Below are 19,624 nucleotides of genomic sequence, written 5' to 3'. Positions count from 1 at the left end.
GGACAGCCGATCTTCCTAGGTTATGAAACCCTAGGAGCATGATCTCCCACTTCCCTATAAATACCCCCATCATTTCATGATGGAAGGGGAGGACACAAAATTCCCAAAGGCATAATGCCCAAAATATGCTCTCACTTCTCTCTCTAAAATTCCGTTTTTCGGTCACTAACTTGATTGTCGGAGGCGGATCTCTGGCAAAATGGAGATCCGTTATTTTCCAGGTGTTCAGGCCGTACGAGTGTAGCGTTCTACTGAGCAAACAAAGGTTGTAGTAGGGGCTTCCGCGATTTGTCTCCCAAGGGAATCCATACCCCCCCTTCAGGAAATCACAAAAATCCTTGAAACACAAACCATTGCCTATCCCGAGTGGGCAATCTACCCATTTTTAATTGCTTATTCCTCCACGCATGGAAAGGATAGAACTTCTACCAGCAAGCCTCCAGGTTCGCCAACTAAACCACATGATTAATAGGCAGGTATATGTGCTAGACATGTAAAAGCAATGACCTTGTTGCCAAGACAGAGTGAAAAAAAATGAGTTAACAATAAACACTAAAAATCCAAGAATTCCCTATAAAAACTATGTTTGGTTCAACTTATTTTGTCTAACGCACAACAAAAGTGCACCACAAAAATGAGTTAACAATGGAAATTGGGAAAAAAATGAGTTACTAATAAATACTAAAAATTCCGACATTTTCCCTATTAATCAATAACTTAATACTAAAACAGACACCGGGAGTGACACATGTCACATCCTGGTGTTATTTTTTCCCTCCAAAACACCCCTTCCCTTTTTAACCTTTTTTTTTAATTTTTGGTTAATATTTGATTTTATAATAATATCATTTCAAATCTTTTATATTATCTTTATGACAACTATATATTCCTTTTTATTTGGTGTTCATAATTATTCTATATATATACATTTGCCTAAATAATTATTTCAACTTCTTTCCAAAAAAAAAAAAAAAAAAAAAAATCATCTCAACTCCTTTTTAACTTATTTTAAATGGAGTATTATATATTTTGCCAAAATAATTTTAATAAATTGATTCATATAATAGATGTTAAAGAAATTACTTTAAAACATCACTTAAATTTTTTTTTTTCAAACACCTCTAGCTAATATTTTATTTCAATTTCAATTCAATATAACTATGTATTCAAGTAAATTACAATTTTGTTTATGAAATTTTACTAATATACATACATATTATCACAAACTGATATACTGCTATAAAATAAATGTTGTGTTTAACAAATGATTTTTTAGATGTAAAGGTGATATATTATTTGTAATTTTGTGTATGTTTGCACTTTTGCTAATAATTTTAGTGGAGATTTTAGTTTGTTGTTCGATTGATTTTTGATTTTTATTAAAAATGCATTTATAAATAAGTATTCACTAATATGGTCACTATACCTGATCAAGCCCTGACTGAAAAATTTTCGAGTTCGGGCAGACTAAAAAAATCCATTTTTTAGATAATTTTTTGCTATATATATATATATATATATATATATATATATATATATATATATATATATATATATATATATATATTTGATTTGTATGTTTTATCAAATTTTATTTGTTGAACATAATTAATTTTCTTAAAAAAATTAGACTTACCGTGCATGGCACGGGCCTTAAGCTAGTTAATTCTATTTTTGACTCAAAGTATTTTGTCTAAAGCACACCAAAACATACACAGTTTAATTCCAAAAAAAGAAAAAGAAAAAGAAAAAAATATATACACGGTTAGGGCTGTACACCAGTCCAAAACCGGACCGGACCTGTTAGGACCGGGACCTGAATCAGTGGATTTTGAGGACCGGAGACCGGACCTGATTCAACAGGTCCGGTTCCGGGTCGGACCTGATCAATCAGGTCCAGTCCGGGTTTGGACCTGAACAGACCTGTTTTATGATTTTTTTTTTTTTAAAAAAAAAAATAACAACCTGTTGCAATTACATCAGCATGAATTCAACATGAATTCGAAAAGAATGAACAAAAAAATATCAAAAACAGTTAATTAAACTCCAAAACCGCCAAAAAAAATAGCAAGAATTCAAAAGAGATGACCTAAGAAACAGAAATTCAACATGCAAACATCAAACAACCATTATAAGCAATTGAAACATGAATTAACATATAAATTCTCACCCTTAATTCATTATTTCGAATACAAAAATACCCAAACATAATTTAATTTACATGTTCATCAGGAAAACCGAGCAAGTTTGTCGATGCGTCATCGGTGAGTGATGCAGCGTACAGGGGCAGGGGGTTTTCGCGCTGCCTGGTGGTCAGTGGACGCCTAGCCGATGACTGGTGGTCGCCTGAGGGGTTGAGTGAGTGCGTGCAGCGTGAGGGTGAGTAAGTGTGTGCGGCGTGATTGCGTGAGGGTGGGCTGGTGAGTGGTGGTGAGTGGTGGCGGCTGAGAGAGTGATGGAGTTAGGGTTTAGAAATGAAAAGTTGAAAACTGATTTCCAGTTTTGGTTTTTGATTTATTTTTTTTTGATTTTTTTATAAATACATGTTTTTACCGGGTTTCAGGTCCGGACCTGAAAACCCCGGTTTTAGACCTGATCCGGACCGGGACCTGAATCCTTGAATTTCAAGGACCGGGACCGGACCTGAATCAACAGGTCCGGGTCAGGTCCGGTCCCATCAGGTCCGGGTCAGGTCGGTTTTCAGGTCCGGTCCTATTTATGTACACCCCTATACACGGTTGCTCCAATCCAATTTAGTTACATCATCTAAATAAAATTGCACAAAAGATACCCCTGGATTTATTTTTTCAACTTTTTTTTCAACAAAACAAAATGATAAAGACTAATGATCTAATGGGTTGTGGGATACAAACCTTACCACTAGACCAAACTATATGCTTGGTTATAAGTTATAACTGTTGTAATATAAGAAGTATTTTCAAGACTACAATGAAATTAATATAATAAGATCGAAAATAGTACATTGTGTCGTGAAGCAAATTCACTGACTTAAAAACGAAATTCCGATGCAACCAGGGTGCACAATTGTATTCGCCGGCACATTTTCTAAGGTTAACACACCACTTTCACACAAAGACACTTTTGGGTGGAAGGTTGGAGCCAAGTAACTTATGCCCAGTATAGAGTATGTGTGTTAAGCTTGTGTTTGGAGATTATGTTCAAGTATATTATGATTTTTTCCAACCATGAAATATATAATGAAGGGGATAATCAAGAGTTGAAAAACCCAAATGGACAAAGCTTTTAATCAGAAATAAAGGCATAACAACCCCTTAAACCTCCCATTAATTGGGAGTTAAGAGGAAGTTACAAAGAAAAGAGGAAGAGGAAGAGAAAGAGTTGGAACTTCCAACGGTCACCTAGGAGCTCCGCCCGGTGGTGCGCCCGGCAGGGCGAGATTTCGCCTGATGGTGCGCTCGGCAGGGTGAGATTTCGCCCGGTGGCGCGTCCAATAGGGCGAGCTCCCGCCCGGTAGGGCGAACAAACGATGAAAATCATCTTTACTCTCGTGCTCCGTCAGGCGGATCTCGCCCGATTAGGCGCCCGGTGCCTAGGTCAACATTCCATTTTCTTCCTTTATTCCAACAATAACTATTTATTTTTTGTATACGGAGTATGTTACTCCCTCCGTCCCTAAATTACATTTCTACTTCTTTCTATTATGTGCGGAATAATGCTAAAAGTAGGAATGTAATTTAGGGACGGGGGGAGTAAAGAAAAATAACGGTCAATTTATTTATAAATTGCAAATGAATGATTGTGGGGTAGATGACAATTATATAATTAACAAGTTGATTAAATTATAGAAGAATAATAAGGAATATGCTATTAAAAACTTTTATGTAACGAACATAAAATCCATTAGTATTTACTATTTAGTATGATTGACCATTTGACCATTTATTATACTTTAAAAAAAAAAAAAAAAAGGGACAAGTGGACCGGGTTAGCCCCTTGGATCCCATGTCCCTGTCAATAGATTGGATAATGCAAGGCTTTGTAATTGACAAATAATAACTTGGTCTCAAGTCTCAACGTCTAGTCCTCTTTAACTAGGATTTTTATGGTTAATTTATACTTTACATGCATCAAATTAAATAAAATAATTTGGATTTGTAGAGTTTTGGATCTTTACCTGTTAAATAATTTTTGGTAAAAAAAAAACAGGAAAAGGTAAATGGGTGTTAACATCAACAAGTAGCTTTACTTTACACTCCTTAATGATGAGACCTTTTCTTTGCAATAATTTGGATAGAATCCTTAATGACTTAATTTCTTTCCCAAAAGGTGTGTTTAATTTTTGCATTTTAAAAGGGGAGTGTTTATTTTAATTTCCTTGATTCAAGTACATATAAAACATATTGTATCAAGTATTTAAGTAGGCACATGGAAATTGGTTTATTTAATAAGAACCTCTTTTTCCTGTCAAAATAAAAGTAAGAACTTCTTTTCTAATTTGGATGGAAATTTCGTATTTGTCGTGAATTCAACCAAGCTAATAAACAACGTAAAAAACTATTGAGAAAAAACGACTAAATTGAAAAGAAATACTTCATAAATTGCATTGAAAACTAAGAATTAAATCTATAAGAAATACGTTATTTTCTATGACTATCGTGATTACATACACAAAAAAAAAGGGTCAAATTAGCATTTAAGACTTTGTTCTTCTCATCTTATTCTAATTTAATGAATCGTTATTTAGAAATGTTGCTGAAGTAAGTTTCATTGAATCACGGTTATTTTTGCTAAAATAAATTAACTCGTTAAAAACTCAACTAAACATAACTTTAAATTTATAATAACGAGTTAAGTCACCCCTTAATTACGAAGTACTTTTCGATAATATAAGCTTTGAATACATATATTTGTTTAATTTAACATATATACAAGCTCGCTTATTGTCATTAAACTTAACTTACTTTAACTGAACATTTATTAAATTTTACTTTCATCTAATGCAAAATTCTTCCGTCCCTTACCAGGCCACCCAAACTTAAAAAGGTACGTTTGTTTTTGAATTTGAAACAAATATAGCCCAAAATTAGTCGGCTTCCAAAAACAATGTCGCCCACCACAACCGTCATCAAGGAACTTAGAAGTATCCCTAAACGACTCAAATTTGATTTCACCACCTTCAACCCAATCAATGACACATTCATAACTTATGGTGTAAAAGAAGGCTGTGTGCAAATCGAATGTGAAATTGGTGTTTACAACCACATGTTGAAGCTTCAAATCTCTATCATCTCCTTGACAATGCACATCAAGAGTATCATAAGACAAATTATTTATAACGGCTACATAGTATTTTACATATTTTGCAAAGGCTATTGCATTGACATATATTTTGGGTTGATTTGAGATAATTATAATTGTAAGAATTAGGAGCATAAAATGTACTAGAAATCCATGTGGTTTCATTTTTCTTGTGTTGTGTGGTGCTTTTAGGGGAGAAGATGAATGAAGTAGTTGTGTGGTTCTTTTATGTGGTCAAAATATAGGTAGGTTATATTCATACATGGAATGCATATATAGTATAGTATAACATTCAAATACATTTATTACTTGTATATCCAATGAGATTCTTAGCAATTAAGACATTAAATTCTACATCCTCCTTCATTTGTCATGATTGTGGTTTCCTTTTGGTTTTACATAACTTTTATGAAGATGCTAGGTTTTGAAATTGACTTTAAAACACTTATCCGGTTTTTAGTGACCACTTTACTTCTGTATTATTCACATACACGACTTTGACCAAATTTTGTGATTTATAAGTACATAACATAACTTATAGCTAGTTAGAGGTGGGCATCGTGCTGTGCCTAGCCACCGCGGGTCGTGCCTCGCCGTGCCTAGTGGTGGTTCATGCCGTGCCTGCATTTTGGCATGCCGTGCCGGTCACCGTGCCGCCCATGTTTGATTTTTTTTTTAATTGATATATTTTTTTTGAATAACTTTTAAAATGTATATACTCGTGCCCTATTTAAATAATTTTATTTATTTATATTTATGTTATTTTATTATTATATTATTATTGTTCTTTTTATTATTGCTGATGTTAACCGCAACGCAAGGAAGATGAACACTCAGTATGTGATGATGAAAATGAGGCACACTGGTATCAGTCTTCAATTTTGAGAAAGAGCAGCAATTTGGAGAAATTTCTAAGTTCCTCAGTTTTCTGAATTGGGGGAAAACAGTGAAAGAGTGAGGTTTAGTTATTTTAGTTGGGGGGTTAACCATGGGTTAGGCCTTTTTTATTTTTCTTTTATTTTTAGGTGGTTAAATAGGTTAACCATGGGTTTAAGTTGGGTTAGTGACGTCATAAACGACTTAAAATGGAGATTGGTAGTAATCGCAAATTTTTTTAAGTTTTTACGGTAGTAAGTCACAAGTTTTTTATTTCGCGGTAGTAATTTTCAAATACGCATTAATACGCGGTAGTTATTGGCAAATTTTCCTAACGGAGACATTTAATTCTACATTCTCCCGCATTTGTCATGATTTTGGTTTTACATAAGTTTTATGGAGTTGCTAAGTTTTGAAATTGACTTTAAGACACCTATTCATTTTCTAGTGTACACTTTACTTCTGCATTATTTACGCACCTAACTTTGACCAAATTTTGCTATTTATACATACATAACATTAATTATAGTCCTATGGGTACTTATTAGCATTTATATATAGTTTCCAAATATCAATTATATTATTTTTACTTATTGTTAATTTATATATCATTAGTCAAAAGTTCCATATATTCTGCATTAACAAATGTACATGCCGAGCAAATTGAGAAACCTTTTTTTTTTTGATGGAATACATACTTCCTCTGTTTCTTTTTAGTTGACACATTTCCTTAGTCACGTTTGCCAATGTATAAATTAAATCGTGAATATTTTTAATTACCGATAAGCAAAAATTATAAAAAGTTGATATTATGAAGATATACATTGTGACGAATCTAACAAGATGCCACTTGGCTATATTTTTCTTTACATATAAATCACAAAATATGGTCAAAGAAAGGTGTGTGAATAGTGCTAAAGTCAAAACGTGTCAACTAATAAAAAACGGAGGTAGTATATATGAGTAAAAAAAACTTGTTATTGGCACACATAATTAGAGACCTTGGGAGATTGCATGTAACAAGATATTATAAAGGTTTAATTAATTTTTATTTTCTCTAATGCATATTGAACAAGTGTCCCTTTTGGTTTCACCATTGATTTTTTTTTTGACACATAGGTTTCACCATTGATAATATAATACAGTATTGTTTAATTTTATTTTCGCCATTAATAAAATTTGGCTTCCCTTAAAAAAAATTAAAAAAGAAACGATGGATTTTTTTTTTGAACCAAGATGAAAAATCCCCTTTCACTTTATATTATTATTATTATTATTATTATTATTATTATTATTATTATTATTATGAAAAATAACAAAAACCTACAAAGTCAACCGAATTACAAGAAATTAGTGGGGAGCCGAGACACAATATGAGTCCCCACCCCTCTAGCTATAGTGAACTTGATTCTGATGAAGATGTGAGCAGTTGCACGAGCACCAATATCCTAAGTCCTTGTGAATTCCTGAACCCGTTTAAGCAACAACAACATCCTTCTCTAATTCCCCCAATGAAGAAAAAGGAGAAAGGAAGAAATAAAATTATAGCTAATATCCCTGTGTAGGGAATATTTCAAGCATTACCCCAAACTTGAACCCCACTGTGATCATACACTTAAGTATGGTGGCGTCCAAAGGGAAGGAAGCTAGAGCAAAAGAGTCGCCAACAAGTTTTAGAAACTTGTAAACCGTTCACAGGGTGAAGGTTACACCCCTTAACGATCCAGGAGATCGTCAACTCCAATAGGTCTAGAACCATGACTGGTGTTCGGGGATGAAGGTACAAATCCAACCTAAAAGAGATTGAACCTACCCTAAATAGGCCTCTACTTTATTCTTCTCATATTCATGTGTGCAATCTGACTAACATGCAATCAATAGGTTAACCCTAAACCTGCTTAATCTATGTTGGTTGAATATTAATGCACAAACAAATCTATTATTGGTGATCACTTGAATTATAATCAAATTATCTTAAACAAGATCATTAATTATCTTATTAAGCGTGATTACAAGTACAAATTCTCTTTAAACACGTATAAAAGATGTGATCAAGCAATAACAACAATACACATCAAGCAACATAATAATCAATCATAATAATCATAATCATAACCATAATCATATCAGCGCTAAAGCATAATAGCAAGATCATAGGCATGAAACTAACAAGATTAATAACAAACCCTAGCATGTCACTAAACATTAAAAATCAAAGCTTTAGCCCTAACATGATACTAACATGATATTAGGAAAGAAATAGGAAGCATTCTTTTAATCATACTTGATATTAGAAATTACCCCAAACATGATACTAGGAAGCAATAAAACATCCTAACATGATACTAGGAATCAACAAAACAATCTAAACATGATTTCTATATCAAAAGATCAATGAAGCAATTAAAGAACTTACTTCGATGCCTCGTATCTCTTTCTAATAACAAAATACACACATTAGTAACTTCAAGGAAAAGTATAAAACAAACAATTAAATTAAATAATTGAAATAGAGATTTGGGACCAAACCCTCAGAAATATCAAACCTTTCACGTCTAGGGCGAAGGCAACTTCGAACTTGGCTAGGTGTGTCTAGCGCTAATGTATGAGGAATTTTGTGAGAGGGAAGGTTTAGAAAAAGAATAGAGAGAGGAGGAAAGCTTTTAGCTTTAGAGAGAGAAAGAGAGAGATGATGATTGATTGTAGATGATTGAAAACGAAGGTCCAGGGACCCTATTTATAAGAAAATAGTCCGGAATTGATAGAAACAAATCAGAGTTCGAAAAGGAATAAAACACGCTTCTGTCGCCTGGCGACAATCGCCAACGACAAGACTTGTCGCCAGGCGACAGGCTTTGTCGCTAGGAGACAAACCTGTCGTTTGGCGATGCAAGACAGTTTTTGCGGATTTTGTTTTTATTATATTTTTTGATCCAGAAGTTTAAATAAGTCATATAATATGTCGTTGGAAAGCTCTTGAAGTCTAATTTCCAAAAAAATTAGAATCAAATTAAAATCTTTTGTAGATAAAAAGATATGGCCGAAATAGTGGAAGGGTGTCAATTTTGGATAGAGTTTCGTATTTCTTTCATATCTTTTTCGTTATAGCTCGGAATTAATATTATAATATATCATTGGAAAGATAATTTCAAGATCTATCCAACCATATAAGATTTGGATAAAAATTATGAGACACAAAAATAATATCTGACTATCTTTGAACATCTTTAAATTCGAATAGAATTAGGATTTAAAAAAAAAAAAGGAAAGTTTTATTCAATTTCAAACTCTTTGATTTTATCTTTTCAAAAAGGATAATTAAGATCTTTTAGAAACTTATGAAAGTTTCTAATTAATCCTAATTAGTTTAGGAATAGGATTAAACCTTTGGACCCTCCACATGATCATTGGGCCGTAGGTAAAATCCGGTTTGGGCCCCGATTTAGTATTTTGGCCATAACTTCCTCAGTATTCATCGGAATTGGGCTTATAATATATCGTTGGAAAGGTCTTTTCAAACTCCATCCAACTACACTATTATTGGACCCATATCATGAACCAAACTAAACTAGACTGCACGTTTTTCACAAATAGGGTAAGAAAAGAAATATTTTCAAAAACAGAAAGAAGAGATATTTTAATAAAAACATCCTCATCACCAGACTTTTCACACTTTCTCTTTGTTCGATAATCAATGACATGAAAGGTATTTATCACTGGGTTTGATTTTGGGGAGACACATTTGGGTGTCTACACCCTGCAACCCGCCCCATACGTCCTACTTCTGGTGAGCGATAACCGACACAACACGACTAGGAACGAAGTTAGGCAACCCAGATTGTGTTAAAGGAGAAGACTCTGTGAAGTTAATACACACATCAAGGGCCTCTGTCCCAGGAATAAAGTAACACATCATCTGCAGGTCGAAAAGTCCCATCTTTCCCTCCAGTCAACCCAACGTTAACCTCCTTTCTTGTATCTCAGACCGAAAATAAATATCAACAAGGGTATCACAAACAACATTATGTCGATATTTAATACCCACCATCTCGGCACAAGACACTACATGATCCCCATAAATATCTCAATCAAAAACCCTTGAGCATGGTGTCAAGATGGAGAACAAATGAACACCCAACCGATAGCAAAGAACACAACGGTAAGCCTTACCATTCATAGTCTGACCGAAACCTGATATTAGGACCGCCCGCAACTCGACAGAAGTGTGATCTCCGTGCTGGGACTTCCATAAGGCAACCTCATGCGAAGATAAGGAGAAAGTGGATTTTGTAGATGCAATAACCTTCGTGAATTATATATTTGCCAATTTCTTCATGAGTTTGGGGGAATCCATCTTATTATGGTTACTCATAAGGTCAATTTCCACAATTTTATCAAAAAGACTAAGAGCATCATCGAATGCCGATCTCGGGTCAACAATACCAGAATTGCGAAGAAGCGTAGCCTGAAGACCCGTAAACTGCAAACACGACGCAAGGAAAGCATAGTGCCGAACATCACTACCTGAACAAACACCCAGTCCTCCATAAGCAAAAGGTAAGGTGGCAATTTGCCATTGTCAATCACCGAAACCAGACCCAAAGCAGTTACAATGCACTTCAAAGAAGCTCGAAGGGCCACATCAAAAGAAAGTTGGGCAGCTTCAAAAAGACGAGGGGGACAAGTGCGTATAGCAAAGTAGAGTTTCGAAACCTTAGTACACGCACGAAGTAGTAACAACCGGATCATCAAGCTTAACAACAACATCCATTAGCACAATGGTCTTAGACACTCTCTGCGAAACAAGCTCACCAAGCAACTTAACACCATGCATAGGACGGACACTATCGCGAGGAAAGACACCTACGTGGATCCTCCGTGGGCCAGAAAAATTCTGTTTTCAATGTTTACATGGAGGCCAAGACGAGGTCCCTCCACCAAAATCAACTCCATAACCTTTCCTACCACCAAGGTGTCACCAATAATATTACCCGTCATCTAAATACCAAGACTGCAAACATTAGTCAAAAGAATCCCTAATTCGGCACACCAACGGATGGAGAACTAAAGCAAAAAATAAATGACCAAGCGAATCACCCTGTTGCACTCCTTGACATAACCATAAGGTATGCTCCCCATGAAACAACATGGCTAAAGAAGAATGACAGAATTTAACCCAACGCGGGAGAACTGGACAACGGAGACGCACCTCATGCAACAAAGCCATACGGTCAACCAAAGTAAAGGCATTTTGTAAATCCACCAGCAATATAAAGAGGCCAACATCACCACCACGTGCCTCAACCAAACGATTAATAGCATGAAGAATAGCCTCACCACCTGCCGGCAACCAACACCAAACTGAAGACCTCCTAAATAGCTTCCTAGACCAGACCAACTAAAGCTGCCCCAACCTTTGAAATTAGGCGCCTCCAAACAATACCCACAGCAATAAGACGAATACCACCACCAAGCTTAACAAGCGACGTGAGAGGAGCACTAGCAATATATTCTCCCAATTCAGCAGGACATTTCCCAATGAGAAAGAGATAAACCACCTGCGTAATAGAGTCCAACAACTCATCTGAAATAGCAACTGTAGTACCACTAACTCAAGCAATCCATAAGATGTTGAGCATGCAAGCCGTCTCTACAGCATGAATTTTATTTTTATTAATGGAATGGGGAGGGGTGATTTCATCAAATAATAATAGGCATTCGGCCTTTACAATCATCTCTTAACAAATCTAAATCCTCAATACAAGAATTAAACACCCCTAAACCGAGGGCACCGCTTCTGAACTGCTCCTAGATAATTTTAGATGTCTTTGCATCGTTCTTAACGGAGCTCCATTGATGTATAGTCGCAAAAGTGATAAAACTTTACTGGTCATCAAGATCTGCAACTTTGTAAGACGAATCTTTTAATTTGCACCCCTATACTAACAGACCCGCAATTCTGCAAATTTGCAAGACGAATCTTCCAAATTTATATGCCTGAACACACTAAAAACAAACAAACAATAATAAACCCTACATGGAGGCCTGGACTGACTATAATCACCATACTGTTAGTGATCTTTATTGGCTAAAAACATTAATTAAAGAAGAATGTGAGGCTTACCATCGATAAAAATCGATGGCAGCCCCTAAGATTTACTATAGTGGCTAGAGTTTGAAGAGAGAGAACAGAGAAATTATTATTTTTCTAAATAGTTTTCCAAAAATTATTTTATTGGCATGAATTATTATTATTATTTAGACTTACAAGACCCTTTTCTTTAAGACTACGAGTGATGATATACTGGTTGAAAAGGCAATGATGAAGCCATGACACAAAGAGAAAATGAAAGTAGAAGAGAAGTCAACGCTGAAAATTAAAAATCAAAATTCCACATGGTTATCTTTCACAAGTTTCTTACAAATTCCACGATAAATATGAAAATTCTAAGGTGATCAAAGTTTTTTTTTTTTTATCACCATAACCCATCCTACATGACATGATATAGTCCACAAAATTAAAAAAGTGGGCCCTCCCTTTATTTTTCCCCAAAAATCATTTAAGTCATTTTAGAAAATGATATACTCTGTAAATTATTATAATAATTTCAAAAAATTAAATCAGAAACTAATATTTTTGAAAATCGGAATATAATTTGAATAAAATTTGTTAAAATGTAGTAGTTAAGTAAATAAAGGTGCATAATACTAATTATTCTCTCTCTAAGGGTTTGGTTAACACCTTTTCTCTGTCCTCTGAATCTCTCAAGACGCTCACCGAATTTCGTCATAGACGGTTTCCTGGAAAGTCGTGGTGCACATCACCATAGCCTTTATAAGTGAAGTTAATGGAGTTCATATTCATGGAGTCATCGTTGGCTTTCCACAATCTCTCTTTTTAAGGGTTTGTTTTATTTGACCACTCTCTCTCCTCTTGATCATCGGGATTCGTTTTTCGAAAACGGAAGACATCACCAGCGCTTTATTACGGGACATCGCCATAGCCTTTATAAACCGAGTTATTGGAATTCGTATTCATGGGGTTACCGACGGCCTTCCGGAATCTCTCTTTTAAGGCTTTGTTTTACCTCTTTTCTCTATTCTCTCGACCAACGGGATTCGATTTTCAGAAACGATAGACATTACTAGCGTTTTATTGCATGATATGTGTAATTTTTTAAATTTTGGCAAGTTAAGAGATTGTCGTGATGATGTGGAATCAGTTGAAGGAGATGATGTACAGAAATTGTTGTTATTGGCGCCTGCCACCTAAAAACACTTGGACAACACCAACGACCTAAATTATACAGAATATATTTTATTACGTACACACAATGAATAACGATCCAGTAACTGTCCCAATGGTAATTCTAATCTCACATAAAGCCCCAAATACATAAATTGACATATTAAAAACTCAGCTAACATAACTTTAAATTTATAATAACGATTTAAGTCGCCCTTTAATTATTAAGTACTTTTTGATAATAAAAGCTCTGAATACATATATTTGTTTAATTTAACATACAAACTTTCATTTTTTTTCTGAAGGAAAATTTAACATACAAACTTATTGTCATTGAATTGAGCTTATTTTTACTGAACATTTATAAAAATTAATTTTCATCTAATGTAAAATTTTTCCCTACCTTACCAGACCACCCAAATTTAAACACGTACGCTTGTTGTTGAATTTGAAACAAATATAGCCCATTATTAGTCACCTTCCAAAAACAATGTCGCCCACCACAACCGTCATCAAGGAACTTAGAAGTATCCCTAAACGACTCAAATTTGATTTCACCACCTTCAACCCAATCAATGACACATTCATAACTTATGGTGTAAAAGAAGGCTGTGTGCAAATCGAATGTGAAATTGGTGTTTACAACCACATGTTGAAGCTTCAAATCTCTATCATCCCTTTGACAATGCACATCAAGAGTATCATAAGACAAATTATTTATAACGGCTACATAGTATTTTACATATTTTGCAAAGGCTATTGCATTGACATATATTTTGGGTTGATTTGAGATAATTATAATTGCAAGAATTAAGAGCATAAAATGTACTAGAAATCCATGTGGTTTCATTTTTCTTGTGTTGTGTGGTGCTTTTAGGGGAGAAGATGAATGAAGTAGTTGTGTGGTTCTTTTATGTGGTCAAAATATAGGTAGGTTATATTCATACATGGAATGCATATATAGTATAGTATAACATTCAAATACATATATTACTTGTATATCCAATGAGATTCTTAGCAATTAAGACATTAAATTCTACATCCTCCTTCATTTGTCATGATTGTGGTTTCCTTTTGGTTTTACATAACTTTTATGAAGATGCTAGGTTTTGAAATTGACTTTAAGACACTTATCCGGTTTTTAGTGACCACTTTACTTCTGTATTATTCACATACACGACTTTGACCAAATTTTGTGATTTATAAGTACATAACATAAATTATAGCTAGTTAGAGGTGGGCATCGTGCTGTGCCTAGCCACCGCGGGTCGTGCCTCGCCGTGCCTAGTGGTGGTTCATGCCGTGCCTGCATTTTGGCATGCCGTGCCGGTCACCGTGCCGCCCATGTTTGATTTTTTTTTTAAATTGATATATTTTTTTTTGAATAACTTTTAAAATGTATATACTCGTGCCCTATTTAAATAATTTTATTAATTTATATTTATGTTATTTTATTATTATATTATTATTGTTCTTTTTATTATTCTTATTTTTATTATTATAGTTCTTTATTATTTACATTATTTTTATTATTAATTTATGTGAAGCAGCGAATGAGTAGCTGTTTTGCACGGGTCGTGCCGTGCCTGGCGTTCCGCATGTCGTGCTGGGCCATGCGGCCTGGCCGTGCAACGTGCCATGCCGGCGAGTCGTGCTTGCGGGCCAAAGTATCATGCTGCCCGCGGGTTTGTGTCGTGCATGTGCCGAATTTTCGAAATCGTGTTCACAGCACGGCCCACGGCCCACTCCTCGGTTATCGTGCCGCTGGCGTGCTTGTGCCGTGCCATTTTCGTGTCGCCCGCGGCCCGGCCCGGCCCATGCCCAACTCTAATTATTGTCTTGTAAGTAATTATTAGCATCGTCTTAATGTAAAGTTTCCAAATATCAATTATATATTTATAATTTTTAGTTATTGATAATTGAATATATATGGTCAAAGTTCCATATGTTTCAACAAATGTATGTGTCGAGAATAGAGAAACTTAAAAATAACAGAGAATACATATCAATAAAAAAAAAACTTGATATTGGCACACACAATTAGAGACCTTGGGACATTGCATATTTCGCATGTGAGAAGATATTTTAAAGGTTTATTTAATTTTTCTCTAATGAGAATCGAGATGGTTGGTTATTACTGTAGTTTATTTGTTAGGCAAAAGCTACAAACGCCTCAAGAACGTCAAATAAGAGAGCTAAAGTAGAAAAGTTAAGTAGAAATAAATATTATTTACACCAATTGAGAACTCAACGCTGAAAATTAAAAATTGAAATCCACACATATGGTTTATCATTCACAATTTTTTTTTCTTACAAAAATACAACGATAAATGTGCATTTTCGAAAATATTACATGTAAAAGTCAAAGTCAAAACATTGCGATGGACGTAATCGAATATATGTTAGAAAATCAGTTAGTGGCGTCCTACTTTTTTCCCTCCCCGCGTAAGACTTTTTGTGCAACCACCTGATGGAGTCTTGTTCCACGAATTCTTCCACCATTTCTTTTTCTCTTTTCACTCTCTTTCATATGATCAAACCCATATCACACGGCTTTACTTTGAATTTGACTTCAGATTTTGTAAATCCTCTAAAACCCTTCATTTCTACAAACCCATTAAGTCTAAGATTAAGCTCAGTTACATAAATGCAGAAGAATTTCTTGGCCTAAATTCAATTGCTCGTGTTTTATGGAGTTTGAATTGACCCTGAACAGTTTTCCTTTCTTTAATTTTTGTGGGTACTTCTTAGTTACTGTAAAAGTCTTTGTTTTTGATACATAATTACAAATTGTGGTTTCTGGCATTGCTCAATTACATAATTACATAAGTTGTTTTTAACATAAACTGTTTGATACCTTGTTTCAGAGAATTTTTTTTGTAAGGTAAGCAAATTGGGGAATTGGGTTTGTTGCCTCATTTGGGAGTTTGAATAGAGTGATTATGAGTTGCTTTTTTTATGGCTCATCCCAACTCAGGAAAGCATTCAGAAGGGTTAATGGCAAAGCAAGACGACCGCCTTTTGTTTCGGCTCTGTTGCCTAGAAGACCATCACAAGTTGGTGAGCTTGAATGCAAATTTGTGCTCTTTCTTATTGAATTATGCAATATTTTGGGTGTATATATTCATACTGCTTTGAAGTCAATTTGGTAAGTTAATGTAATGTGCACCCTACTTGAAATCAGAAGTATATACTTGTACTTTTTTCTCATAAATTACATGGCACAAGATTTTTAACAATAGTCAATTCTCAATGGCAATAGTTCAGTTAGTCTTCTGTAAAATGGTTTACAGAATCAGTTTGATTTGCTACTGCTAGAGCTTAAGCAATACAAAGCTCTAGATATTATGCTAAGAACGCGAGTTCATGACTTAATTTTAATATTTTCAACTGGTTAAGTAACTTAATTTTTATATATTTTTCTTCAGACGACAAAGAATCTACCGTATCTGCAAACAAAGGCAATGATCATGCCATCAAGCAACAAGCTTTTACTTTTCAAGAGCTAGCTGATGCGACGGAGAACTTCAGTCCAGAGCATCTTGTGGATGTAGGCAGTTTTGGAAAAATCTACAGAGGGAAACTTAAAAAGACTGGAGAGGTATTAACATGGACTTTATTATCTGATCAATTCCTATATTCTACATTATGTAAACTCTATTACTATTTTTATGCAATTCTTCCTATCATATGATTTCCTGTTATTGAAAGGCTGACATTGAATTGTTTGATCTTAGATCATAGTTGTCGAGCAACTAGACAGAGATGGATCACGAGGACAGAGAGAATTTCTTTTACAGGTGATGATGCTGAGCTTCCTCAATCATCCAAATTTAATCAATCTTATAGGATATTGTACGGAGGGAGATGAAAGATTTTTAGTGCATGAATATCTGCCTTTGGGGTCCCTGGACCAGCATCTACATGGTAATAATTTGCCAATTTCATTCACGCGGTTTTTTGTTGATGCAAAACCTAGCAAACACTGCACATGTAGTCTTTTTTATTTATTATTTTCTAAAATCTTTCCTCCAAATGCCCCCAATACCCCCCCCCCCCCCCCCCCCAGAGAAAGCATATAATAGGTCACCATGTGAAAATAAATGTCAATTTTCAATAGAAACTAGTGGTGAGACACTGAGACCGTGTCAGGCCAGCAAATATTCCTTCATTGCACGAGAGACTATGAAGTACAATGTAGATTGTTGAAAACATGATAAATCTAATTTAGAATTTAGAAAAATATTGCTTCGAAACTGTGAGTTCACGTTTAAGACTTAAAGCATTAGCCAAGTTATATAAGAACTTACTCATACATGAGTAGCCAATGAACCCTCTCACTTTTTCTTGGCATCAACGGCACACTACTTATTATTGCTTCATCTGCTGATATGTTACTTTGTCATGTGACAGTCACCTATTAATTTTGCTTTATACTTCTCTTGAAATTTTCAGACAGATCATCCAAGCAAAAGCCTTTAGATTGGTATACAAGAATGAAAATTGCTCTGGGGATTGCTGAAGGTTTAGAATATATACACCATAATGCCAGCCCTCCAGTCATCTACCGAAATCTGAAACCCTCCAACATCTTACTAGACAAAAAATTTAAAGCTAAGCTCTCTGACTTCGGGCTATCTAAACTTGGACCTACTGGTGAAATGAAGCATGTTTCTACGAGTGTAGTCGGTACTTATGGATACATTGCACCAGAGTACCAAAAAACAGGTTTTTTGACTATGAAAGCAGATGTATATAGCTTTGGAGTTGTTTTACTGGAGTTGGTGACAGGGCGAAAGAGCTGTTGATATCACAAAACAGACCAAGGAGCAAAATTTGGTCTCTTGGGTAAGTTTCCCTCTCATTTCATGGTAATGAAGATAAGGCTGCTAATTGATAGAAACTTTCTACTTTTTATTCATGTAAAGACAAAATTGGAAAGCTTGGGCAAGTGTATTCAAGTTCTTGCATGTCTCACATATTTGTTTCTTCATTGATACGAGTCATATGACTTTGAATTAGTTAAATGAAATATGGTTGAAAGGATTGTGTGTGAAATTGCATTATAAAATGGTGATGTCTTTATATTTCTACATAACCTTGTGCATCTCTCTGATAGCTGCACACTCAATTCGATTTCAAAGAGCTTATACATGTAACATGCCTACCTTTCAGTAACGTTTTCATAGATATATGATCTATATCATATATGCTAACCCTGAAATCTTCACCCTATTTTTGATTGGGAAGTTAACTAGTTCAGTAAATATTGTTTTGAACATGTGATTTATGCTGCAATTTAACTTTGAGGAATAATGTTTGCTTCTCCAATTAAATAGGCACATCAGATATTGAAGGAACCAAGAAGGTTTACAGAGTTAGCTGACCCTGTACTTCAGGGGAATTTCCCAGCTAACGGATTCAACCAAGCACTAGCGGTGGCAGCTATGTGTCTTCAAGAAGAACAAACAGCTCGACCCATGATGAGTGATGTGATCACTGCCATAATGTACCTCTCATCAGACAACCTGGATGACAGCATAAAGTCCCCTCCTCCCGAACCTGTTTAGAGCATAATAGTATGGTGAAGGTCGTCAATGAATTTGATCATGGAAAATAGTGTTGCAGAGCATCAGCACTAGTTCATCAGATGAAGTGAGCATCATTCTGACTGAGCATATTGTAAATACAGTTTCTCTCTCTTCCATTCTCTTTTCAGATTACCTCTTGTGTATAAACTTGTTAGGAATATGGGGGCGGTATTACCCTGTTAAATTTATCTAATATCACCCCTTTTTTATACTTGTAAACTTTTGGTGTTATTTTTCTTTTGTCAAGGCTAAAAATACCCATTAGAAACAAGTTCAATGGGGGCTATGCTTGTCTTTTATCTTGCTTATTATTGGTCTATTTTGCCAACAAGGCAAATAACTATTACAAGTACTCTGTATTAACTTATCATCTCTCAAAGAAAGATTTTGTTTAGATGTGATTGCTACATTTTTCAATTTCCTGTATGATGTAACAGATGCATTGAAATTATATTTTCAACATTTTGTTATTGTAACAATTTTATTACTGTGTCATGGGTTATGACTGGGGATAATAGAGTTAGTAATTAATGTAAAGATGAAAGCAGGGCAATCGTACGATTATGGAGGTTAGATATAATTAAAATGCTATGATAGTTACAAAGTATGATTTGCTTTCTAACATTATTGA

At 34.8% G+C, this 19,624-nt stretch overlaps 1 pseudogene across 1 annotated transcript; it reads left to right on the top strand.

The window, feature by feature from the left end:
• Positions 1 to 15,940: 15,940 nt before the first annotated feature.
• Positions 15,941 to 19,410, top strand: LOC145571995 (putative serine/threonine-protein kinase PBL24; annotated as a pseudogene). Its single transcript, XR_014096665.1, has 5 exons — positions 15,941 to 16,462; positions 16,831 to 17,003; positions 17,140 to 17,329; positions 17,858 to 18,250; positions 18,742 to 19,410. The product of XR_014096665.1 is annotated as a putative serine/threonine-protein kinase PBL24 (transcript).
• The last annotated feature ends 214 nt before the right edge of the window (positions 19,411 to 19,624 follow it).

This window comes from Chenopodium album, chromosome 12 (genome assembly GCF_948465745.1).
Source record: "Chenopodium album chromosome 12, dcCheAlbu1.1, whole genome shotgun sequence".
Taxonomy (NCBI): Eukaryota; Viridiplantae; Streptophyta; class Magnoliopsida; order Caryophyllales; family Amaranthaceae; genus Chenopodium; species Chenopodium album.
The sequence above is the reverse complement of the archived record's forward strand: the minus strand, read 5'-3'. Positions and strand labels throughout refer to the sequence as shown.